General features: G+C 34.6%; 1 protein-coding gene across 2 annotated transcripts in view; it reads left to right on the forward strand.

Moving 5' to 3' along the window:
- Nucleotides 1-27,460, forward strand: part of LOC128988679 (uncharacterized) — a 118,454-nt gene that overhangs the window by 19,806 nt on the left and 71,188 nt on the right. For both annotated transcript variants that reach the window (XM_054410199.1, XM_054410200.1), the window contains exon 2: nucleotides 18,263-18,310. The gene's annotated coding sequence lies outside the window, so the exon portion shown is untranslated. The remainder of the gene's footprint in view (nucleotides 1-18,262; nucleotides 18,311-27,460) is intronic.

The raw sequence follows: 27,460 nt of genomic DNA on the forward strand, positions 1-27,460 counted from the left end.
ACCTGAAGGAGGAAATTATTCGTGCCTTTAATGGAATTCAACATGAAGTGGGTGGAAAAGGTATGGAAAACTTCGTCAATAGATGTCTGGCTTGTCAGCAGTCAGCAGGTGGGCACTTAAGAGACATAATATTCCATTACTAATCGGAGATACTATGCTTTAAGATTCGTGTTTCATATTGTAAATTTACCGTGGAAATATATGGTTTATTAAAATTTTAAATCCGGCGTTCTTATTGGGACACCCGTTAAATTAGTAATTAGTATAATTAGCCAACATTTCTGCTCCGGTGCACAAATTTCTTTGCCTCATGTTGAAAATTGTCGCACGGGCGTGTAAGAGACCTATTTGTTTACTGAGAGGCCTGTTGGACAAATATCAAAAAGTAAGTAACATTACTGAAAGCAACGCTGTAAATTCAGTGTAAAACTAATGAATATGTTTTTTCATCACTCCGTAACGAAAGTAACTATTTTCGATAACAGCTGACATCAATGAAAGTAGCCGTTTCCCAAGCTCTAATTTAGGGCGAGGAAAAATCGATCAGCTGATTTTCCCTCGCTCTAAATTTACTTTCGTCGCTCTCAATTAGTTCTCCATTTATTCACTACGCGCGCTAGTGTTTTGTTACAGTTTAATTTAATGATTTGAATCAGCTGTTTTTATTGTTTGACAATCTAAATGTAAACATAAACAGTCATAAGCTTGTTTTGCTGTGTTTTTAGCTTAGTGCGTATTTAAAAGCGGCCAAAATATGTCTATTATTTCGGACGATTTATCGAAGAAAGCTTTAGAGATAACCAAAAACCTCCTTCCAGATAAATCGAGAGAGAGGTATAATGAGGAGTTCAGGAAGTTTATGGACTGGTGCCAAGGACACAATGTTTTACCAAAGAATGTAAGTGACGAAGTTTTATTAGTATATTTATCTGAGAAATCTAAAAGCATGAAACCAACAACTTTGTGGAGTAAATTTTCTATGATAAAGAGTGGTTTGAAATTAAAAGAAAATGTGGATGTATCAAAATTTAACAAATCTCTAGCATTTCTTAAACGTCAATCAGTGGGGTATCAACCTACAAAAGCTAAGGTTTTTACTGAAGACGAAATTCAAAGATTCATGGTTAACGCTCCTGACAATGAATGGCTATTGAGCAAAGTCATCCTAACGCTCGGTATTTATGGAGCTTGTCGAAACCACGATCTTATAAATTTAAAAGTAGAAGATATTACAGACAATGGCAGTTTTTTTGTCGTGTTTCTCAACGATGGCAAAACACACATTAAACGCAGTTTTACCATAACCAATGACAACTGTCCATATAGACCATGTGATTTGATTCGCAAATATTTGTTATTGCGCCCCAGACAAATGAAAAGTAACCGATTTTTAATTGGTTACAGGAAGGGTAAATGCGTGGGACAAAATGTAGGGGGTCACACAATCAGTTCAATCCCAAAAAAGGTAGCAGAATACCTTAAATTAGACGAACCGGAGCGCTATACTGGACACGCCCTCAGGCGTACCTCAGCCACCATGCTAGTTGAGGGAGGAGGGGATTTACTTGCCCTTAAATCACACGGAGGTTGGAAATCCTCTAATGTCGCAGAGAGTTACATAGAAAATTCCATTGGAAGAAAATTACAACTGTCAAGAAAACTGTTTAAAAATCCGCATGCAATGAGTTCAACAGCTGCTGAGAATACAAACAGAAATGTTGTAGAAAAAACACATTCAGGAAGCCAAATAGATTTTTTTGACATTGATCATGTGTTTAACAACTCAGAAGATGAAGAATGTCCTCAGAGAAAAGTAAGAAAAGTTGATGAAACAAACACGACCACTACAAACGTTTCAACGATTCAAGAACTTCAGAAAAAACTTTTAAACGAAGGAGTGAATGTCTCCAACAATGAAAACTGTACAATAAACATAACCATAAACTTCTAATTTTTTGATTGTTAAGTAGGTTCCCTTTAGATTTTTTTTATGTTTAAAAAAAGATTAATCGAGAAATATACAAAGGTTTCCTTTTAGAAGATTTTATTTTGATGTTTAAAATAAATAATTTAGAAATAAACTAGTTGTAATATTACTGAGGTCTGTTATTCTGTGTTTGTGTATTTTTGCGTCGTGATGAAAAGTATCGTTCATAACTCGTACCGAAAGTTATTTTCCGGCTCTTGCTCCATTATTCCCGTCCTCGGCTTCGCCTCGTACGTGAAAATAGCTCTCACATACTCGGCTTCGCCTCGCATGTGAAATTGGATTTTCCTGTGTTCGGCTTCGCCTCACACAAAAACTTGAGCGCGCTCCGGAAAATGCCACTTTCGGTCCTAGTAATGAAATATACTATTACGTTTGGAGTAACACTCAAGTATAGCAATCGGTCTTGTGGTGAATTTAGTTTCAAGAAAGGCATCTTCATTTTAGAAGTTTCCGTGATAAAAATGACCTAATAATTGGAATAAAATCTATTCACTAAATCAGAACAATATAGTGTTGAACGAGTTAAATGACAGATGGATGAGTGGTTAAACCGTCCTGAAGATAATCCAGGTTTAAGGTCAAACATCACAACCAAGGATAGCACAATGTACAGTCTCCAGTAACACCTCCAGTCCCGGTCGTTTCCACGTATTCCTCGACCCGGCACGCGCCAGAGTCCTAGGAATCCGCCCTCCATGGCTTATGCCAGTTTCTTTGTTCTACAAGATTTACTGGTATGCAGATGCAAATATTTATTTTCACTGCCAAGTCCTAGCTCGCGGCTTTCAAACAAAACAGAATAGAATTCTTTGGAGATTTTACGTATACTGTACTTAAAGTACCTTAAAATAAATTATTTACGACGACCTTTTTAATCAACTCTTTTAATTTGAGCTCTTTTTGTACACAGTAGAATTTTGCGCTAGAATATTCTGCTTAGATAACATTTCACATAAGTAATAGTTAAGAGATTACAATTTGTTGGCATACTTTTCTACCCTACCATCTAATTAGCACAATTTAATTATTTTTCGCAAATTTTGGAATAGCTGCGAGAGTATTAAATTATGGATTGCATTTGTTAAATTATGGTAGACATTTTTTTTAGCATAACTCGGCTCTGTTGACGTCAGGATGTATCACGTATGGAAAGAACAGACCGCAAACAAGCATCTTTGTTGGTTTAATTTTCCTAAAGATATTTTCCACTTTCCCAAATGTATACTACTGTATGCATCTTTTAGTAATTCTTCAGGTCGATGTTAACAATGTTATTCAATGCTAAACCTTAATAACATTGCAATAAAATGGAATCTTTCAAACCTAGGTAATATAAATTTCGCAAAATGGTTCATAAAAAACAAAAAAGGGAAGTAGTAAATTTTAAGCCATTGCTTTTCCATTAAACTAGGTTGTATCTTTCGTACCTGATGGTAATTTTTTTTAATGGTGTTATTTTGCTTAAACTTGTTGTGGCGAATTAATTAAGTGTGGCAGTAATAACAACCCAAGATTTTTCATTGCCTGTATTTTACAAACAACAAATCAGGTTTTATAAAGTGACAAAACAACTTTGCATTTAGACAAACAAATACAACAAGAGAAATCAACAATGCAATATGCTAAGCAAAATCAAGTTTGTTTTTCTAAGTAACCAAAATAAACCAACAAAGCCCCACTCGACAACACAACAATGGTCCCGTGTGTATCCTTTACATAGAGCAAGAAAGTTCAAAGTTCACATCACTATTGTTACTCTATGTGCGTTGTTCACACTCGAGCAGTCAACGTTCCCTATTGTCTTGTTTGTTTACTTTACCTTAAACCACTTCTCATTAAACACTGAGCTCTCATTTTTAAAATTTAGATTTATTTGAAGCCAAAATATCTCCCTGTTCGGACATATACCTTATATCTGGAGAATGTTTTAAAAGTAAACGTCCCAAAAATTGCGTAAATCGTAAATGACTTAGGTAATTTTACGTTGCTAATGAATGAATTATATTGGCTTTAGACCGCTATTGAAATAAAAAAAAATAATAATTTGGACGTAATTTGAACTAAGGTCCAGTGTGCGCTATGTATGATTTCAACGTTCTATCCCTGTAGGGCATATATTGTGAAAAGTTATGTTTTCGTAAAATTTTCAATTTCAAACGAATTTGTTTTGTCCCTACTGAATATACATTAAGGGGAAATTTGTTAGTTTCTGAAACCACGCTTATTTCTTTCCAACGCAAATTTTTATGGTGCCTCCAAATATTTTAAGTTTACACATTTCATGGACATTTTAGGTTGTAATATTTAGCTTTTACATAGTTACATAGTATAAATGATGATTTGTAGCATATCCCCTGGACAAATCTAATTAAATAACAAAAACATCTGAAAACAATGTACAAAACATGTTGTTAAAACTGTAAATTGATTGTCGATTTGTGTTCTAAACACGTATTAAACTGCGAACGATCATCGATCATATTATTATACGCACGACTGCGTGTGAAAACGAACTCAAACTGGTGCGAGACTGGTAAATGTATCTAAGAAACTTATTACAACATTTTCAGCTAGTTGGATTGTGGTTATTTATTTAAAGCCGTAAAAATTTCGAAAATATCCTAAATAAATTATAATCTTATTTCACTGTTTTGAGTAGTTCGATTTCATGGATGGTACAGACGATCCGTACTGTGATTTGAGGTATGATAAGTATTTGATTATTTTATATATTTTTTAGTGATAGTGATTAACACAATGCAGATTGATTCAAACTTAGTCAAATGTAAAACAACACCGTTAATGCTTGACACTCAATCATAATCATTACTGAAAGTGTAATACAAAAAATATATTAGGATACTTCTGGCCTATTAAAAAATAGTGATCGAGAGCCGGACTTCTGTCATGAATTACAAGGTTCAAATTCATCAAATCACTGATGTTCTATGGTATAATGTGATCCGGTAATCCGGAGTCCACCTCAACCCAAATGGATCCATATTAAAAAAAAAAAAACAAAAAAAAATATGCCTTCCAAGCGCGGGGAACTTTCTCTGTATTTAAGGACTCCTGTCAAAAGCTGCAGGACTATTTAACTGCTAATGACTTTAGAAGTTAATTAAATTCTTACACTACCAAACTGAGTAATTTAAACAGTCCACTAAGGTGTTACAATTCCATTCGGGAGCAATAAAATGTTTATTTCTACTTTATCCCCGGGACGATCGTATAAGGGAGGCGCGGCCGGTGAATATTCCGTTTACAACGAACATAAAACAGCTTCACTGACTTTGAAATGCGAAATGCGCTTTACAACTGTGTTACTCCTTGTACATGTTGCATTCGCAATGATGGAGTCCGTAATAGCTTTTAACCAACATGTATTAAATAAGTGGCAAGAGTGATTTTGTAAATATAGATTGTTTATGACCAGTGGCCATTTGTAGTTGTGTAAGTTTACTTTTAAGTATAGTTTGATAATATGGAGTGTTTAAAAACAACGTTGTTGATCTAAATAGGTTGATTTTCTTTGATAAAAACAGCAAAAACAATAAAAAAATACGTGTGATTTAATATAGTAACGTATTTTCTTGGCTACTTGATTATCCTTGACAGACTTGTTTATGGCTACGACAAAGGAAGAAAGGGGATTTTAATGCCAGCTTGAACATGGCTGGAACTGGACCTATAAGTGACTGTTCAACAAAAATTCATGACAAATCTCCTCATCGTATTTTCAGTTATTTTAACCAAGGAAAAAACTTAATCTGTTAATCTTTGCACCATTTTAAACATCCGATGATTGGAAAAAGTCTTAACACATTTTTAATGGGTATATTATCGTCCACCAACCATAACGCATTTACAAACACAATACACGTTACAACGGTACTGGTGTCGGATGTCCTCAAGTACCTCTTTGCCCAGCTCGCATAACTTGATACCCTCACATTAGTAACGTAAAGACTTGGGTGGCCCGGTGTAGGATGGGGCTTCCCAGCTGGCCCTGGGGTAAACGGATACCATCACACCCCCGCCATCTGCCATGCAACCCTTCTAGGCCGGGGTGGCTCCTAACAGTTCACTAGTTGTGTAATGCAAATTCCCTCAAAGGTACCTCGATTATTTTGCACTGCAATTACTATCAGGTTTAAGTTAACGGCCTTTTGAAATAGCGTTCAGTAATTGGATAAAAGGTGCAATGGAACGAGGTCGTCTTGTTGATCTGGTAACAGGATCATTTTGGTCACGTCGTACACTACACCAATGATTGCTCGTAGAAAGAAGGACGTGTTCAAAACTTATTTATAGAAATACATGACCTTTCGTCAAAGGTATTTAGCACCTGGTTGTTCGGAACCCGTTTTCAAGCATTAGGTTTTTAACCAAGTCTACATGAGACCCAAGTTCACAATCAAGTTTAAGTAAACTACTTCATATAAAACCATGTCCTATAAATTTTTGTTTATTATTTTACTAGAATTGACACCTACGATTACGAAATACATAACAAAATGTATACAGTTTTGTGAAGAGTCTCCTGAAGTCATTCCAGCCAATGATGGCACGTGATGGAAAATCCCCGCAATAATACTTTAAACAGCATAATCTTAAAACTTGTGATTGGAATTTCTTCCATTTGTTGTGACTTTCTTGTTTTACTATTTTGTCACCAACCCATCGGGGCAATCCATAATTAATTTTAAATTCAAATTTTTGTGCTTATTTTGAGGTGATTTGAATTTATAAAGGGATTCTGCACATAAAACAGGAAAATAACCTCCTAACCTCTGCGATGCACACGAGCTGAGAAAAAAGGTTTTCAAGAAACACACTTGCCTATTAATAAACCGCAAACTTGTCTGATGTGTCGGAAAACCTCGAATGAAACACATTTTTCGCAATGTTCCTTTCATGATTGCTGTAAACATGCAATAATCTACAAAACTGTTGACAAACGCTCCAAGTTGTTGATTAAACATTTTTCTTTGTGCAAAAAAATGTGATTCAGCATTATTCATGGTTACAGTACAAGCGGAAACGTCCCCTCTCAGTTGTTTAAACATATTTGTTAAACAACACGTGGAACTGAAACGAACTGTGAACTTTTAAAAGTAAAATGGTTGTACAAATGCTAGTGTGTACTTGGAATCAATTGGAAATTCAGCTTAGTTTTATGTGTATTTATAGAAATTTTTAACGAGGAACGGGCTAAAGCGAACTGTTGATTAGCCGTCAATAGTCTACCGTATAAGACCCTGAATGGTAAACGACTTAACCATTAAAACCATTAACCAATTAAACCATTAAAAAGGTAAAAAGTAACCATTAAAACAATGAAACAAAATTAATTTAACACTGACTAATTTTTTTAGGAATGGATTTTTTTCATTTATTAATAGTGAAGCCCTTCTTTTGGTGTTAAGTTTAACGGAGTTTACAATATTCTTTAATAATTTACACTGCCACCATACATAAGATTGATGCAATAAGTGTATATTACATACATATTGTTACCGCATCAGCAACCTATCAAAGATGTACTTTTGAAACTAAATTTACTAACAGAAATCACCATATTCATTTATAACATTTCTCATCAACATATTTTCTGCTTTAACTCAAGTAATATATTTTTTACTTGCTAGACCATTACTTGCAAATGTTCAGGTAAACGGAAAACTGCAACAAAGTTTGTAAAACGTTTTCCAAACGTGAAAACGAACCAATAAACTCGTCCAGATATTAGGTCAACGCAGTCTTTTGGTGGGAAGAGCTTAACTCCGTAACAGCTGTATGAAGCCCCGCAATGTAGTTTTCAAGCCGAAGCCCCCACATTGATAAGTATTGACCAATCAGAACGCTGTTGCTATGCAGGGTAAACAATCGGTTGCTAGGGTTGCTCAGGGCTATCACCACTGACATCACTCTAATCACCGGACTGTCCCAAAAATTAGAGTCGATAAATTGATTGTTTTTGTCGGATCAGACTGCAGTGAAGGTCGGCATAACTCACGGCCAGTTGTGAGGTTGTCAACGAGTTATGGAGGTGATGCACGCAATTCACCATTGAGCGTTGCGAGTAAAAACTGCAATCAAGCGGCGTTTTGGATGAAAATAGCCCGTGCGATTTTCCGACATTTCCTTGTAGTTACCGGTATAATTTTTTCCAGAAAATATGCTTCAACCCGAATTTGTCCCACTACAGAGGTGATAGTTAGGACGAATTCGCAGAATTAGCATTTTATTTAACTACATAAACAATTAATGACTAATGCCTTATCATTAATTGTTGATAATCCTTATATATAATACGTGAAGGCGATATCTACAAAACACTACTCCTCCGTTAATAATGGACGGATTATTACAAACGAAGTGTCAACATTACGTATTTGTTGTGTAGACGCCCCCTTTCACCAATTCCTGTAATAAAAGTCCTCGGGCTTTGCCCCACAGGCCATCAAAATCCCAATGTATTTCTTGTGAAGAAAAGATTTTGTTTACTTAAACAGACGAATCATTTGTTGTAATTGCATACTAAAACAGCTGTTCATAGTAAACACATGATACACCCAAGAGCGTTCGTTTTTAGAGTCAGTTTGTTTTCAGTTTCGATAACTGGAGTGGAGTTGAATTGACTCTTTTAAGTGATCGGAAATTTTGACTGTTATTCGTTTTGAATTAACGTCTGTAATACTTTGCAATTGCTCGAATTCGAGCAACAGGTGCCCTAGTAAATATAGATTAACCGTTAACATTTTATAATAGATTGTTTTAATTTGATGAGAATAATTAATTCATAAAGCAGCTCAAAATGGTTATTCCTTCTCCTTCAAACTTTTTCGATCCAATTCGTACAGTACCGTAACCAAAATTGCATATTGATCTTAACGTACATGATTTATCATCATCGGTACTGACAACATAAATGAAAGGGTTGCTTATATAAATCTATAATTCAATGTTGAAGAGTGAATAACAGTTGCGCATTATTTCAATACATAATTGTTTGCTTTAAATCAGTGTCTTGTATTTTACCACCTTTTAACACTACGATATTATTAATGTTAATATCATAAACAACACAGGTCCTAAGCAAAGAATACACATTGTTATTTGTAAATATTGCTGTTTCAATTACCATTGTGTGCTTGTCGATTTCAATAATGCAATATTAAAAGCTATAACTTATAATTATAATTATAAATTAATAGTATTTACTGCCAAGAGCACAATTTAAGTCTACTTTCGTCAAAAGAGTCTCATGGCATTACCTCTTTACCGTCTCAAAATCTCATTGTCTGCTCACTCCACCTTCCAGTCTCACTTGAATAAACAGTTTTCTCTACTACAGCTCGAGAGTAGTTTGGAAATTGAGAAACTGACGACTTTGAGCGACAAAAGAGTGTTTCACTCAGAACACAATGTTACACAGATGCAAGAAACATCGACTGTGAAAATACGGAGCTTGTTTCAAATTTAATACTTGCTTTTCATTGTTTGTTGTCACAGAATAATTCACTGCAGCGGTGTTGAATTTTTAATCGGATTACTCTCTGATGGAATTTAAATGATTAACACTTGACATTTGCTCTGGCTTTCTACCGGGATTATATTTAAATTGAAATTGTCCAGCGTTGCAACACTACGCAATTAGTTAAATTTTTACTGAACACAAGATCGGTGGATTTGTTTAAATTTGTATAAAATTGCGATTAATGTTTTACATTGCAAGATGTAGTGGCTTGGTTACAGTATACAGCAGAAGAAAGCACACTTTTAGGTTAGGACAAAATTGTGTGTACAATCTAGACAAGATAGTCAAGTGACCCAAAAAGTACTAGACAAGTGACTAAATTGTATGAATCAATAATTTTGTTGTTTACAATATTTGAAATAATAATGAACAATGAAAAAATACAACTTCATTTTGTTCCCTATGACAGATTTTTCGTGTATTCCTATTATTTCATAAATTTTGGTTCACGTCAAAAATTTTGATAAACTAAATTCCTTTAGTTTTATGATTAAAACTAATAACATATTCTTTCACGGTTATCACTGTGTACAATATTACAATGTATGTCTTTATAGGATATACAGCCAATATAACCCTTTTTAAGCAAAAGTATATATACATAATTGACAAACAAGGAATCAGTTAATGATGTATATATGTATACACTAGCAGAGTACCCGTCCTTCGTACGGGGTTGGCATATAAGTTTAAAATGCTTATTGCAGTTATACTCAAGCTTTGCGTTTGCAATGGGAGACGACAAAGTTTGATAAAATTTGCTCCTTTAAATTGACGGCATACTATGGTATTACACATCTACCATAGCCATAATGTTCTACCACTTCACCTTAACAAAAAAAGAAAATAAATTATTAAACATTCACAAATAATCACAAAATTATTCATGACGTTAAAACATAAACATAACTGTAAACAATCCTACTTTGACAGTTCTCATTGCGTATCACAGTTTTTTTTTGTTGCTGCTTAGTTCAAATTAGCTGTTTACATAAATACAAAAAAAAAATTATAGTTCTGCACCCTGTTGGCAAATCTTATAACTTTTTAATGCTTTTGTATACCAAAGAACCAACTTTTTAGTTGAACTTTTTTAGTTTTTAGTTGACTAAATTCTTTAATTCCCTTTAAATATGAATACTCATAAGGTTAATATGGGGAACTACAGAGCCACTGGGGTGGAGCCCGAAAGGATTTTTGAGATAAGAATATGCCTATATGTTAATCGGGAATGTGATCTATCATCATGCCAAATTTCAACCCAATCCGTCCAGTGGTTTATGCGTGATTGAACTTCAAACAAACAAACACACAAACTTTCACATTTATAATATTAGTAAGATGACGTTGATATATTTACTACATATTATTTTATTGCAATGCTGTGTCAAGATTGAAACATAAATGAGGACAATTTTCAGAATTGGTTCAAGTACGCAGTCACACCTCCCTTGTGATTACTTGCGTGTCGAGCTACAATTCAGCAAATGGAATGAAGTAGTTGAATTAATAATACAAACACTGTTCCCGTGTCAGTAGAATCGTCCCTATAGATAACGAAAATCAAATTTTAACTTTAAATTGAAAATATGAAAGTACAGTACCATCATAGTCAAATTTTCGTGTATACAGCAATAAGACTGAGAATGAGAACGTCACGTAATTGAATGAAGTACTTGTTTATTCCGTAGCTGTATGATCAGTTTTGTTCTGATTACTACCATTGCCACACCACGAGTGAGTGACATACAACCATGTCGTGTATACAATGGTTTGACTTCCTATGCAGCATTTTGTTGGAAGAAACCTCTCATTCCTGTGAAAGAAATATATTCAACGGTAACTAAATTCAATAATCAATTTTGGAATGATCCAAAAATGTCGAAGAATCATTACTAAACATTAAGCATGGTATTGTTTATAGTATTTTTTTAAGCTTCATGGTTTGACAAAAAATACTATTCGACAAGGCGAAAAAAAACTCTCGTCGTACAGTAACAACCTAACATATACCAAACCAATTTGCACAGTGTTTTGTACACTGTGTAGAATACACAATGTAATATTTCCCGACGAAATATTTTCCAGACAATAAAGAAAGCGAGATTGAGTAGACGCTACACAAAGAGATGGAAGGGAGGTTATTACATGCGGTATTTGCTATTCATTTGCGCGCCACGGCGCTACGTGTGTGTGTGTGTGTGTGTGTGTGTGTGTGTGTAAACAACATGTCCTCTCAACTCAAACACCACTGCCTAATTACCGTACAGGTCGTGATGAGGTTCTTTATACAATAAACACCTCAAGCGTCGCCATCACGCAGGTTTATCGTTTGTTTTTAGCGCTTTGCTGGTTCTGTAATTGCAATTTTAACGTTTCTTGTTCCAGGATTTGTAAAGTAATGAACAGTAATTCATTATGCAGCAATGGTTAAATAAACAAATCAGACAGACGTGCTTGTAAACACAAATAGTTTTATTTCGGTTATTTTTAAATTTGAAAATTTTTTGGCAGTTAGTTTTTCTAATTTCGTTAAGATTGTAGAGTTAAGGCAGTTCACAAATTTACTTTCAACGTATACCCTTTACTTGGCAACTAAGACTAATAAAACCAAACAAACATTATCCTTAATCTCTAAGACTAATAAAACCAAACAAACATTATCCTTAATCTGAAAATTGCCTCAGGCCCTCTCAAGTGATCTTTAATGCATGATTATTGTACAAATTTTCAAGGACCGAAACAAATTTGACTGGAATGTCAATCAAAGGACTTATATCTTAAACCTTATTTTTTCAATAGACATTACCGGTTCTTTCCAATGTCTATTGAAAAATAACGTTTAAGTTTAAGATAAAAATCCTTTGATTGACATTCCAGTCAAATTTGTTTCGGTCCTTGGAAATTCAAAAAAAGTCAAGTTGAAATTGAAAAGTCAAGGCCATCAAGCAATGTCCGTTTATTGTACATTCGTGAGATGTGTTTTATTAATAAACCAACATATAACCGTCCATATTGTTATTCTAGAGATTAATAGACCTAGAAAAATGTTTACTACTTTTCGTAACCTGGAATCTTCTCCTGTCTTCAGGTCGTCTACTATTCGCAATAACAAACTGTATGTATTAAATAGACCCTCAAATAAACTTACGATCACCAACAATGAACTTAACGGTCAAAGTGTCGTAGGATGAGGATCAGGTGTGACGGAGTAGAGGGCGGACTAGGAGGATTAAACATTAAGGAGAGGACACGCTGTAGTTTCGTTGAAGCCAGCGTACTGGGGAGGGGGGAGGCAGCGCTACTCTCCCGCCCCCTCTCATACTGCGTTGTATGCGTTACTGGATTTTACTGTTCATAAATTAAAACTGAAATCATGAGTAGTACTGTATGTGTATTTGAACATTTTATTAAAGAGAAATAAAATAAGTTTTAATCCTTTAAAAGAATGATAAACGCACTTTGGCGGTCAGAAGACGCGATGATTGTTGAACATTCACACTTTTTACTCGAAGTTTCTTTAGGTAAACAGATCAAATATAGTTCAATATGATATTTAAAAAATCAAGAATTTGATTGCCAAGAAATTGTTTTACTTTTTATGATTGTAATTTAATTGTAACGGCTGTTGGTGTAAAAAAAGTTAGAGCGGCTTTGCATTTTTTCTTAACTTTGGCTATTTAAAATCACCTGCCTAGCACATAAATGACTTTAAACTAGTAAAAAATGATATTAACAAATCGAGAAAACTATGAAAAATGCAAATTTAAAATGTATTTCATCACCCGAATTAAAATTTTCATTTTAACCTATTATTAGTAAGATTGTTTTATAAACTGAAAAAAATAAAAAAAAACTTTATTGTAATTATTTTTCTAAATACCACTTTTAAATATAGGTAAATATATATTTTTTATTTCGAGAAACTCTTAAGGAACACGAATAAATTGTTAATTTGTGTAGATACATCATATTTTTTTCAAAAACGTAATTAAAGTAATCGTATGTTCAAAGTCCAGGTCAATTCTTTCAACTTTGATCTTCAATAATAAATAATAAATAATATTTTTTATAGGAATGATTGACACTGTTCGATAGGAAATTTAATTTACTTTAAGAATGCCATCGGTGAATAACACAGGTGTTTTAGTTTAGCGGCAATTTTAATTCGAAACAGCGCGCGTCGCGTTTTTCCCTATCTCTCCCATGTTATAGCCGAGGCTTTTTGCCACTCTACGGCTCCGCGTGCCCCTCTAGTGTTCTGCTAAAGCTGGCTTCACCGCAACACGTGTATTCCTATTCGCGTGCCCTCTCCTTAATGTTTAATCCTCCTAGAGGGCGGAGGCGAGAGGCGGCGGACACTGATGAATGGCAGGAGGTGAGGAGGTGCAGCGCGCACCGGATGTCGACCTAGTAGACCATAACCGTCCGCAGCTGTCCGTGGTGACGTCACGGTGACAATGGTGACCGCACGCTAATTTGTCCTGGAAGGTTGGACTTCCTGTCATCTTGATTTGTCTGTTGGGGAGTGGACCCGTGGACGCAGGTGTTGGCGGAGCGAGTGATCGTGTTTGTCAACAGAAGCAAACTCACGTCGACTTATGTCTTCCTTTGGTGAAACACGTAAACAATTGTGATTTAATGCATTTTGTAATAGTAGAATATATACGCTGTGCAAAAACAAGATTGGGATTTGTAATACACAGTACAAATAAACGAGATGGAATATTTACACCTGTTTTTAGGTATGCACAAGATGACCCAATGACAATGTCGAAAACAAGATTTATGCGATATAAAAATGTTATGAATCCAAAACAGCTTTTCCCCCCAAAAGTAGTCTGTACTACGAACAGCTATCTTAGTATACCTTGCGGTATTACGTTCTCTAAAGTGATTTCTCAGCTAAATTTACCTTTACTGTAGGCACTCACGGTTACTGTAACACCCACCACATCCGCTGACTAAAATAATGCATTAAGTGGATCAGAAGTAAATCATCTTGAACATGCAATCGCAATGGCGTTGCAATATGAGTCACCAATGTAATGGCCTTCTACTTGTCAGACAATCCAGCACGACACGACATATTGTCATCGTTAAACATTCAGCCTGTCGCCATACGACACGTGCTGCGGCATGGATTTAGGTTTGCTGCAATATCTTATCTTTTCATTTGGGTTTTATTTTTCTTAAAGATAGTGCAGAAAAATCCTCTCCAAATGTCTGACACTTCAAATAATGCCAGATATTATTTAAGTATTTTTATCTGGGTAAGTGTAGGATTTTTAAGCGCTCTACTTGGTTAAAGTATTTATTGTACACTTGTATCATGTAAATACAAAAATCATAAAAATTATTAAACTACGTAAAGTTTTCCTCAACCTTAACCCCTCTCCAAAATCCGATGCGGTATCAAAGGAGATGTTTCAATCAAAAATTAAGGAATTGTAAAATTAAGTAGTGGTTTTACTGTAGTAGCTCATGCTTTACATTTCATTGTAGTCCAATTACGTTGTATATCGTTGGATTTAGCATCCGAGGAATAAATTCCGCACGTGTGTGGAATATTCGGCTTCGGAAATGAGTTTGGTAAAGCCACAATCTCAGCTGCACACGCCGAGTTTTCACGTTCGTGATGTAACGTTACTTGATTAATTATCCAGCGATAAACACGTTTGTCGCATTTATATGCGAAACACCTCACACCAACAGCACGACTACTGGAATATCACACCGCTGTTGAAGTACACAGTTCTTGCATATTTAAAATGGTAAAATGGTGCCCTTGGGACAACGAATTTTGCTTCAACGACAAAAGCCATGTTATACACCCTATCAATCAGTTCTATGACATCTTAAATTAATGAGTACACCAGAGAAGTACTCAGATTTTTTTCTCAAGGCTCAAACTTCAATTACACAATGACAATAGGCCTATGACTATTATTTTGATTTGATTGTCTGAGTTTGCCATAGTGAAGAGTTCCAAAAAATAGGAATCACTGAAGTAACCCACTTTTTGCTGGTTCGATAATTGTAACAATAATAAGGTTTTTGATGGTTCGAAGCCGGGCTTACCGTAACGTTCGATCTTTTAATAAATTGTCCATTCTGCTCTTTGAACTTTTAATCAGTCAGTCTTTGTCAATAACAAAGCTACACAATGCATCTCACACTCATCTATAACCTCTCCTCAGAACCATCACCGACTCTCCATCTCCAACAGACGGCCGTTGCAAGGTAGGGCGGAGCCCCAGCGTAGTGTAGGCTGGTTGTGGGTATTGTTCTGGCGGAAATCAGCGCCTATTGAATGCCGAGGAGGCACCGGACATCCGGTCTACCGCGTGCTCGTAGTCAAAGACCACCGAAATGCGGAGATCGATACCACAGCCTCCGTGATCGTCACAAAGCGTTTCCTGCGTGACCCTCGGGCCCGTGTCACCTCCACCTGTGTCCTGTAGTTTACGACCAAAAACGCCGCAGCGGTTGGTCCCAGGTCCAGGTCTCTAGTCTCAACTGGTGACCAAACTGTCGCGGGTCTGAGGAGGCTAAACCCATCGCTAGCATCGCTAGAAATAAAGCCAGCATCCAACTTTAGAAACAGGCAAAGAGTAATTAAACATTCAAATTTCGTATAAAGGTATAGTGGGTTTGGTCAAGAAATTGCGTTGGTTGATGTTGATTTTTCACCTAGATCATGAGTTCATATCCTTCAAACAGGGATAAATTAAGGGGTTATCTTGATTGTTGTTTGAGTATATTCATTACTCATCTGTGTGTATTATTGAGCTGTAAATTGTTATACTTACTACTTATCTACAGGGTGACAAAAAAGTCTGGAAACGGCTTAATATCTTTTTAACTAAATCAGTTAGAAAATTGAAACCTTTCCCATAAACTTACATCTATGAAAACTACTTTTTCCAAGCACTACCACTTTTTTACCTTCATCAGGGGACGGCCCGTGAGGACTGGAGTAGGTACATAATCTTTAATGTAAGCATAGGTTGATATGCACATAATTTTAAAGGTCTGGTCAAGTGGAGTTCATTGCCGGAAACCGCGTCAAAAAAGGTTAATCTGTTACAAAATGGTGGCAGTCCAAAGTTCTTGCGGAAAATACCTCCACAGGCCTTTCCTAAAGCTTGACTGCTAGCTTCCTCAAGCTAGCTACTACTAGTTGACTACTAACTAGTTGACCACGTTCAGAAAGTAGTTACCTACAGTTGTGTACAAGTTGTTTGCCACAGTAACAGGCGAATTTGAATATAACAGTGTTAGAATAAGTAAGTGTAACATATACAGGGTGACAAAAAAGTCTGGAAACGGCTTGATATCTTTTGAACTAAATTCATGAGAAAATTCTAACCTTTCACATCAAATTAAATGTGTGAAAGCTACTTTTTCCAAGCATTATCATTTTTCCCCTCTACCAGGGGACGACCCATGAGGAGTAGGTACATAATCTTTAATGTAAGCATAGGTTGATATGGATGCACATCATCTTAAAGGGTTAGTCAAGTGAGTTCATTGCCGGAAACCGCGTCTCAAAAGGTTTATCTGTTACAAAATGGCGGCTGTCCAAAGTTCTTGTGGAGTATACCTGCACTCTGCACAGGCCTTAGTTTTGGTAAATATTCGTTTTAAACGTTAGCTTGAGAGCTGAAAATGTATTTTAAAGTCAACTAGCTCATTGACTTAAGTTTATTCAATCCCCAAAACAAATTTAACCGGGTTTCAGATTTCCTGGCTAATGTTGACTATTAGTATTTTACCAATACTAAGGCCTGTGCAGGTATATTCCGCAAGAACTTTGGACTGCCGCCATTTTGTAACAGATTAACCTTTTTTGACGCGGTTTCCGGCAATGAACTCCACTTGACTAGACCTTTAAAATGATGTGCATATCAACCTATGCTTACATTAAAGATTATTTACCTACTCCTCATGGGCCGTCCCCTGGTGAAGGGGGAAAAATGGTAATGCTTGCAAAAAGTACTTTTCATTCATATAAGTTGATGTGAAAGGTTTGAATTTTCTCACGAATTTAGTTCAAAAGATATCAAGCCGTTTCCAGACTTTTTTGTCACCCTGTATATGTTACACTTACTTATTCTAACACTGTTATATTCAAATTCGCCTGTTACTGTGGCAAACAACTTGTACACAACTGTAGGTAACTACTTTCTGAACGTGGTCAACTAGTTAGTAGTAAACTAGTAGTAGCTACTACTACTACTAGTACTACTACTACTAGTACTACTACTACTACTAGTACTACTACTACTAGTACTACTACTACTACTACTACTACTACTTAGTTAGTAGTAAACTCCCTCCAGAAGTACTTGAGAAGAGCAGTGTGAGAATTCATTTCAGTTATTGACTTTGAATGTGGCTTTAACCTTTCTGACTATTAACTTGGAACGTTTAAAGCATGGACTTCTCATCAATTATGGAGCCTGGTTTTATGTGTTTCGTGAAACGCATTTGAGAGTACTGATGTCGACTAATGTTTCTTCGAATGGATCTAAAGATCTAAAGCTGGTTATGTAAAAACCACCATAAAGCTACATTGAAGCAAACCTTTACATAAACCAGCCTTTAAAATATGTTCATCTGATAAAGGATGGCAAACCTATGACAAAGGCGTGTGTTTAATCTATGGTGTAATTTTGTCACGTTTTGTAAGTTGCTTTATAACTAATATTTACTAATATTTCCAGGTTCATCCGAATCATTGAAGGTCAACTACACAGTCGGAATTAATAATTGTGAGTATTCATAATTTATTTTTTATTTTGTGAAAATACTGCAGGATATTAATAATTTTCCAATTTATTTAATTATTAAACTGACATTTTAATCGCTTTCATCTAAATTTCAAATAAGTCTTAATGTATTTTTTATCCTGCTACTTACCTTAGTAATCTCTTCAATTGATATACGCTAATTTGTTGCACCAAAACAATAACTGAAACAGATTATAATTACATCTGCAATTCAAGACAAAAGATCCAATCAGATTCATTAATCTGATATTCGCTGACCATCATGCGGTGTGTAGTGTGTAACAATGATAACTGCTTGTTTATTGTACAGAGGGAATATTGGCAAATCGATTGACCATATCTGACCGGACGGTTATATACAGCAATGCCATTGAGTATACATATTGTAATACATACACTTTTCCCTCGACAATTTCCTATGATATCACAATATTAAGTTTAATGAGAAATAACAATATTTTGGAATATCGTATTTGGAATATTATCATAGTAGGCCTATCGTGTAGATATAAAGTCAGGTACAATCATGTTTAGATATACAGAGTGTTCAATAAGTGTGTGGACATATTTTACGTAGTGATTCCTTGGGTCAAAATAAAGAGGAAATCAAGGATAACATTTTTTCCAAAACCGCTTCGTTAACCAGATATCCACCGTTTTGTATTTTTTGCATGAATAATTTTATCTTTGAATTTTTCAACCTATCTTTATGGAACTTGGTATGTTTGTTAAGGTGGAAGAGACCCAATTTAGAAAAAAATCCATCTTAATTCGACGTAAAATTACAAAATGGCGGCCATTTTAGTTTTTAAATTTAAATAGTAGTTAAATAGTTGTTTACAATTTTTTGTATATTAAGTTTAAAAAAATAAAATGGCCGCCATTGAAATTTTATGTCAAATCAAGATGACACAAACTCTTCTACTTTACTTACATACCAAGTTTCAAAAAGATCGGTTTAAACCATTCAAAGATAAAATGTTTATGTAAAAAATACAAAATTGCGGATATCTGGATAACGAAGCGATTTTAGAAAAACATGTATTCTTGATCTTCTCTTTATTATGATTCAAGGAATCACTACGTATATATGTCCCCACCTTTTTGAACACCCTGTATAGTCAAGGCTATAAGTTAGGGAGTGAGAGAAGCAAACATAAGCTACCAATCACCAATCACCGTCAGCTGAGGACTAATTTATTGCTCGTCTCGTCGAAGCGTGATTGATTCAGTCAATTACAATTGTTTACTCAACGACAGTGTCAGTCTATAATGTATTTTATTGAATCTTGAATGGCTATACGAACGTGTAAACAGTCTTTAACGCACACATTTTACACCGACATAGACACGCTCAAGAAATAATATTTGAAGTGTAAATACGTGCGGTGTGTCTATTTGAAATGTCTACTAGAGAGTATAGAGTCATAGATAGTTGGAAAAAGTGGCTCCATAGTGTTTTTTTATGCAAAGCTGAGTAATTCGCAATCGTTACTGGTGTAGGCATACGATTAACCGGTGTAAACATCATGGCATAAATAAGTGTAGGATTAGTTAAATGGTACTAAAAATAATATGTTCAAATCTCTAACTAAATCTAAAAAAATACATATTTCCAATCACATATACTGAGCACAAAATTAAATGTTTCGCATCGTGAATAACATGTTTATCTTTGTATATTATTGTTTAATTAAATTATAATTCAGTAGACCGGAGAATATTTTAAAACCTTTATAATTCTCAATATATACACGATTTACAAAAAATAGGCAATAATGAGCTTAATTCCTTGGTACCAAAAATGTTGTTTGTGTTTTAGCTCAGTGGGCACTTATGAGTTCTAACATTACTGTCTGAGTTAACGACTAGTTTCCAATATAATTCACAACTATGACGGGAAACAACAAAATGTTGAACCGGATATGAACCACGGTATCCGGTGGAACAGTACTAGTAAGACTTGACCTTGTTCTTGGACGTGAGGAACGAGGGAAATGAAAAACCATCACCTTCCGTTCCGTAGTTTATGTTCCCCACCTGGGTATGATGATTGGACTGGACTGCACTCCCGGTGGCGCGCCTCATGATTTGTGTTTGTACTATCTCCTTCTGCTGGGTTTCTGTAAAAAAAATAAAGAATTAACAGATTTACTTCAAATAGTGTTATTTTAACATCCATTTCAAAATGTTTAAGCACAAATGTCTATGGATAATTCGTATTAATATTTCGAGTTGGGTACTTTATGTTCAAGAACAACACGAAAGTTGTAGCAAATTACACATGGGTAACTTAATAAAACTTCTCTTATTTACATAGATTACGTTTCTCCTATGATACACAATTATATTGCTGAGAAATCAGAAATGAAATGAAAAAAGCGCCTCTAAAACCAGAGTGTACGCAAATCACGAAAAAATAAATTAAACTACAATCTTAATCGTTATGAGAAAAGTCTGTGCCAAATACATTATAAGTCTTTAAAACCATTGTTGAATGCATACTACCATTGATGGTAGGGTGGATTAATTGTTTGAAAATTTATGTTTTCTGCGGAATAATGATGAAACGTTGTTCTGACTTAGTAAAACAATGCTGGGGAATTAATCAATGTATTGGCAACTAACTAAATAAATGTATGTATGATGAAGTTATTTTGTAAAAGCTCAGATACCTCAGGGTTTATTAATCTACAACTTTACTTTGACATTTCTGACATGTTATAACAGTTGTGAGGAATTAATTAATGTATTTGCAACTAAATAAACGAATGTTTGCATGACCAAGTTGTGTTGTAAAAGTTCAGATGCCTCTTGGCTTATTAGTTTACATCTTTGACATTTCCAACATGTTTTTTTTTTATTGTGGCGAGGAATTAATAAATGTATTCGCAAGCAAACAAATATACGTTGAGGTCTATCTGTGTAGCTGTGATAGCCATATTGGCGGAATCAGATTATATTTAAGGGTGACAATTTTTAAAAATACAACCATATTGTCATGGAAAAAAGTTGATTTGTCAACAAAGTTGTTTATAATACTCGGACATAATTTTCATAGCATAACTTCTGGTTAAACACGTAAAACATTATAATTAACTCATAACTCATTTAATCAGTTAAATTAATATCAGTGCATTTATTTGATAAGTTTCTCCAGTAGTTTTGTCTAACACTTAATAGGCTAATAATAATCAAAATACATTGCCTCTATTAGTAAAAGAACTAATCAAAGGCAGAATCCAACAACTACATTAATTAATTGATAAATCCCTATTGCAAATTTGGACTAGAGCTATACACAAACAATTTACATTGTAGATGAGTCCTCAATCAATACAGGATTAAATCAGCTGACGCTACAATATACTGAATCAGCTGTTAATTTATGTAGAAACACTGCTTCTTGCTTCTTACCAACAGAAATGTATCATTTTATAAAATCAAAAATCACGTAAAACAAGGGTTTCTGGTTTCTTAAAAAAGTAATAGTTACATATTGCAAACAAAATTACAAAAATGGTGGTTTCTCCTGTTGGAAACGAGAAATAGTTCGTGCACTAAGCCGATAATTGTTTGAATTAAGCTATTATTTCTATTGACAATTTTTTTCAAGTTACTTTTAAAAAAACCCCTGCGCATTTGAGATAGTGCTACCAAATTTAGTTTATCTTTAGTTTTGATAAATTAAGCAAATAATTGGTTAATTAGAATAATCGTTGTCACTGCTCATATGTTTTATTTGTTTGGACAATGACGTCATTTTCAGTCATTCTTTATTACACAATAGTAGGCTATATGACAGCTTGCATAGTATGTAATATTATATGATTGCATGTAAATAAATAAGCCACGTCATATCGGATATGACGTGTTCATTGTTCATACTGCATAGCGGACTGTGTCAAAAGTTATTAGGTCAATATAGTTTTATGTGAATACAATACCTCAGAAGTACGATATATTCATGTTTATATTCAGTATGTTTATATTCATGCTATGAAACGTGTATATTACAGTAACAAACCTGCAATTGTGGCACTCCGGTAAATAACACATAAATAACGTAATGCATTTAATTAAATCCAAACTAAACGTATACTTTATATTTTTAAGTTCGAAAAAGATGAGGAAATGAAGAATGTTCCAATATAACCTAGGTTAACTGGTAACAGCATTAAGGGATTAGGTCGTATGGCTTCCAAGCTGCCACGGTCATGTGGTGATTTCTCGTAGGCCCTATATACAGCATGCATATGAATCTTTAGTCAAGAGTGGTGGTGACCCTTGTAGGGAAGATAATTCTTAAAAGATCAACACCATTTGTTTTTCGGCTTTGTCAAATTTAAATTATTAACAATAATTATTTTATTTGTATGTAACCTTCCTCTTTAGAACCTATATAAGGAATATGCGAATTATATAATTACACAATTTTAGCTATTTATATTTAAGACTAAAACTAATATTGCTCTACATGTTTTCTAAAAAATTACTGTGAAAGTTGGAAATCGCAATTATAGTATGGCCGTAGAATAAATAAACACAATTGTGTTTATTCCATAGTATCACGATGGTGGATGTTTACGATGTGATTTCCTCCTGTATTAAAATAATTCCATCCGAATTATATTTTCAGAAATATATCTCTATAGTCATAGTTATTATACTAACTAAACTATTGTCATTTTGTCGTGTTAACTGTACAGAGTTGTGACTACTTAAAGTTATGGCTTAAAATACCTACCTTTGTATGGTCGTCATTTTAATTAAATGTATTAAAGTATACAATAAAGTCAATAAATACATGGAGAATTACTTAAATGTGTCAAACCATTACAAATATAGATACAGTATGAGTGTCTTTCTTATAAAAAAAATCATAACCGACCAACTATGAAAAGTAGGAGTCAATCAATTATGAATTCACTAATAAAACTATAAAACTACTCCATAAAGCTACTCCATAAAGCCGAAAGTGATTCTAGCTTTCCCATTTTTCACCTTAATCAAGCCTTGTCACACCGGATGTCGTAGTTGTACAACGCCAGTTTCCTGTTCTGATAGGTGTTTCAGCTGTGATAAGAAAGTGCATGATTGTGTGAGTTGCGTTAAAGGTTTTGCCACTTCCCCACTTCCGGATGAAGTTTTGGCTTTTTTTTTGGCGCTTTTCAACCAAAGAACCCGCAAAGACAAAAGTAGACACTCCCAGATACAGTATTTTACAGAAGTTTTCGTCAGCTGACTATTACGTCAGTATACATGGTGGAAGACAACAATCGAATGATACTTCATCCAATTGGCTATAGATTCTGATAAGAAATGGCCTTTGAATTGCAGTTGGTATGGTATGCGGTATCGTTCGATCAAATGGCTGTATAGTGTTATGAGAGGGGCTGTGTTTTATTCGGTTTTATCTATGCTACTAGCTTTTTTAGTTTTTTTGTTTTATGAGAACGGCCTACTTGGGTTGGTTTTTATCTATAGTCTACCGTTGGTTAGAGAGAAATTTTTGGATTACCAAATAGATACTATTTACTTGTATCCAATAGTCAATGCTAATACAGAAAATTTAAATAATATCATCATTTTAGTCATTTATAATAAGAACTACCGATACTTTGTTGATAAATATTTGAGGAAAATCTTCAATATCATCTACTAAAAACAATTAAGCTTTGAATAAGTATAATATGGTCAGATTTTCATATATTAACAAAATAAACAGTAAATTAACAAGAATAATTCCTAGTGGCATGTCGTACGAAACTTCTCAAAATATTGTGATACATATTTTGGCCCGAGGACATAAAATCGCCCAAACACCCAATCGAAATCCTGAAACGACGGCATACGAATATAGTGTTTTATCAAGAGCCATGAGCGATATTTGTTGCTGAAGTATTGTTATTGCTACATCAGCAAGAGGTGAATAACCCACATTCAGCTGACACTATCACTAGCAGTTGGCCCGCATCACTTGTCACATAGTGATAAGTCATCATTGACAGTGGCAGTGTCTCATTACCGTACACACGACAGTGGACTGTGGAGAGTGTCTGATGACGAATACAAAACACAGTACAATAACAATGTCAGAAAACAGTAGCAGGCGACTGATCAAGTGGTTAGATTATTGCTACAGCACAGAACTTTTGTCTTGAGAGCGTCAGTTCAAATCCTGCCATTCATAAGTTACATTTAGGTTTATGAAGCAGTGACCGAGTGGTTCGGAACCTTTCCTATACCTTTCCTGTATAGGTCCAAATATCCAGTCGATTTAAGTTAGGTGAGTGGCAAGAACTGTCTCCTTATCAGAACATAAGCATATGATAAAAAGATGCCGTGGAAATGTAAAAGCGAAATAGGATGGCTTGAAGTTTAAAATCCCATATTAACATATTAGATATCCATTAGCTATGATAAATTCATTGTCTATACACGAGAGATTTTGATGTATATTAAAAAATTAAAATCAAAATAGAGTTTCACAGTAATAATTACTGCAATTAGTTTTAGTTGTAATTTGAGTATTTTATTTTAGTTTTATTTATTTAATTATAAATTAGTTTTATTTATTTTAGCTAATAAAAAAAATGTTTTATTAAAGTAATGAATTTACAACACAGGCTGAAACGAATATTCTATTTTTTATATGCAAAAGCAGCATGCATTTGTCTTAAGTGTGTGATTTAATGTTTCTAATACATTTATTTTACTAAAGTAATGATTGAATTCTATTTGAATTTCCATTAGTTTACTCTCAAATCAGCCATAACAATTTTAGTTGCAATTATTGCAACCATCGTTGCGGCTAATAAGTTAAATGTTTGCAATTTTAGATTAGTCAATCACCACACAGAAAGAATAAATTACCCTGATAAATAAACACAAACGAGGGTTAAGTTAATGTAAATCTCAATGGAGAATTGTTACTGAATTTATTTTTCGGCATTAAGTCAGTCTGATCCCTGAAATATCCGGTCGACTTTGTAACTAAACCGTCTTATCCGAAGCGACCAACTAAAAAAGTAAATCCGATTAGCAGAGGTGGGGAATTTGACGGCCGGATGTTGGTAGACCTGCCATTGCTACTCAGCTGGGAACATTTCATTGTTGGGGTGTTCCCGCCTTATTTAGACATCTCTATATTTATTCTCTGTATACACTAACTTGGCGTCTGGACCCTTGACTACCTGCGACCGGGCCGGGGCCGTCCCTTGCTCGCTCACTTCTTGAGCAGCTGTTTCCATAATTCGTCACCCCCAATGCACTTATTAACTTTTTTGTGCAAGGCGGAATTTTGCATTTTTATCTGTACGAGCAAAAAGTCCATGAATAAATAAGTAAAATGATACCAAACTTGACCATATTCTTATTACGTTTGAAGAACCTACAGGCATCTATATGTACAGTAGCTACTGAGGAATATAAACTTTATTAGGGATAGAAATAAAACTGTAGTATCGTTATGTATGAATTATTTTAAATTAAATCAGACGTGCACCGCGAATCTGCAAACACAAAAAAGGAATAGTGATTTATATATTTAAATTTCCTAATATTGTTAGGGGAATAAAGTTTAAGAAGTAAAAACATGTAAAACGTGTTGAGGTGATATAGTTTGTCACAACCTAATTCATATGTTTCTTTGAGTAGATCTAATAAAATCACATTTAAGACTATTGTAAACGTGAAACACTTTTAAACCGCACGTTTCATTAAGTATACGTAATGTTATGTGTTAAAAGGTAAAAAAACTCATCGTAAATGCGAGCGAAAGTAGCATTTGGCATGAAAAGTCAAAATTGCGTCATTTTGTACGGGCCAAATGAAACTTAAAATAATCATACAATCATGTTTCTAAGGATATGGCAATTGTCGATAAAAAAATTACAGAATTATGTGTATGTGTTGAGTAAATGTTTTATAGCTAATTAAATTTCTGTATAAAGCGTAGGCCTACGACGGGCCTACCGTAGTTTTTCGGCAGATTATACATATTTCATCAATAGCATTTCAATACGCGATTAATCTAATGACGATACCCCCACGTCAGAATCGTCAGTGGTCTTTTAGGACGTGAATCACTCATTTCCCGGAAGACATGCAGGGGTTAGTTTAAAGATATAAATAACAATATCAACGGTATGCATAATATGAATACTTAACCCAACCCCCCCCCCCCCACCCACTCGACATATTTTTAATATGAATAACATTGTTAGGTATTTTGGTAAATTAAATTTAAATACAATTATATCAACCATCAACCAGATAAAAATAATTTAAACGTAAGCTTAACTTAACGGAATATGGTCAAGTTTAGTATAATTTTTCTTAAAATTTCATGAACTTTTTGCTTGTGCAGAAAAAAATTAAAATTCCGTCCCGCACAAAAAAGTTCATAATTGCAGTGGAGGTGCTACTAGGTGACTAATTATGGAAACAGCTGCTCAACAGTGGGCGAGAAAGGTTTCGGCCCCGGTCCGTCCGCAGGTAGACTAGGGTTCAGACGCCAAGTTAGTGTATACAGAGAATAGTGATGCAATCCATCGCCTGGCCGTTGGTGTTGCAATAATGCATAGAGACTGCAGCTGTCACAGTCTCCGCCCTCGACCATTACTTGAGTGCCATTTAGCTAATGGCATTCGTGTATCTGTGTCACCCACATTTTCTTTGGAAATATAATTTTTCAGTTATAAAAGTAAATAGTAGTTTTTATAAGTTGAAGCAAATAAAATTCGAAACATTTACTTGATTCAATTTCGACAACAACGGCTAAAAAGCATAGTGTTTCAGTTCAGATAATGTGTATTCCTGTCTAAATACATCAATGGCTGGTTCTTTGACTAGACGATAGACATTTAATTCGCTTTTTCAGTTTTTGTAATTTCTGCCGAATACGCTGGTCGATAGTTTGACTACTGGATGAAAAACCTATAGTGCCGTGTTATTTATGTCATATACACGATGGTAAAAAGCAAGGTAGGAAATACTGCAACAAACACCGTGAGTGCCTCAACTAACTATTTGTTTTATAAATAACAATTTAGCAGCAGGTCCGTCTACTTCAGTAACGGACATAACACGTTGATTAATTGAATTGGAATTACTATATTCCTGCGGTTG

This window comes from Macrosteles quadrilineatus, unplaced genomic scaffold (genome assembly GCF_028750875.1).
Source record: "Macrosteles quadrilineatus isolate MER2022 unplaced genomic scaffold, UCM_ALF_1.0 Scaffold_3__2_contigs__length_128488019, whole genome shotgun sequence".
Taxonomy (NCBI): Eukaryota; Metazoa; Arthropoda; class Insecta; order Hemiptera; family Cicadellidae; genus Macrosteles; species Macrosteles quadrilineatus.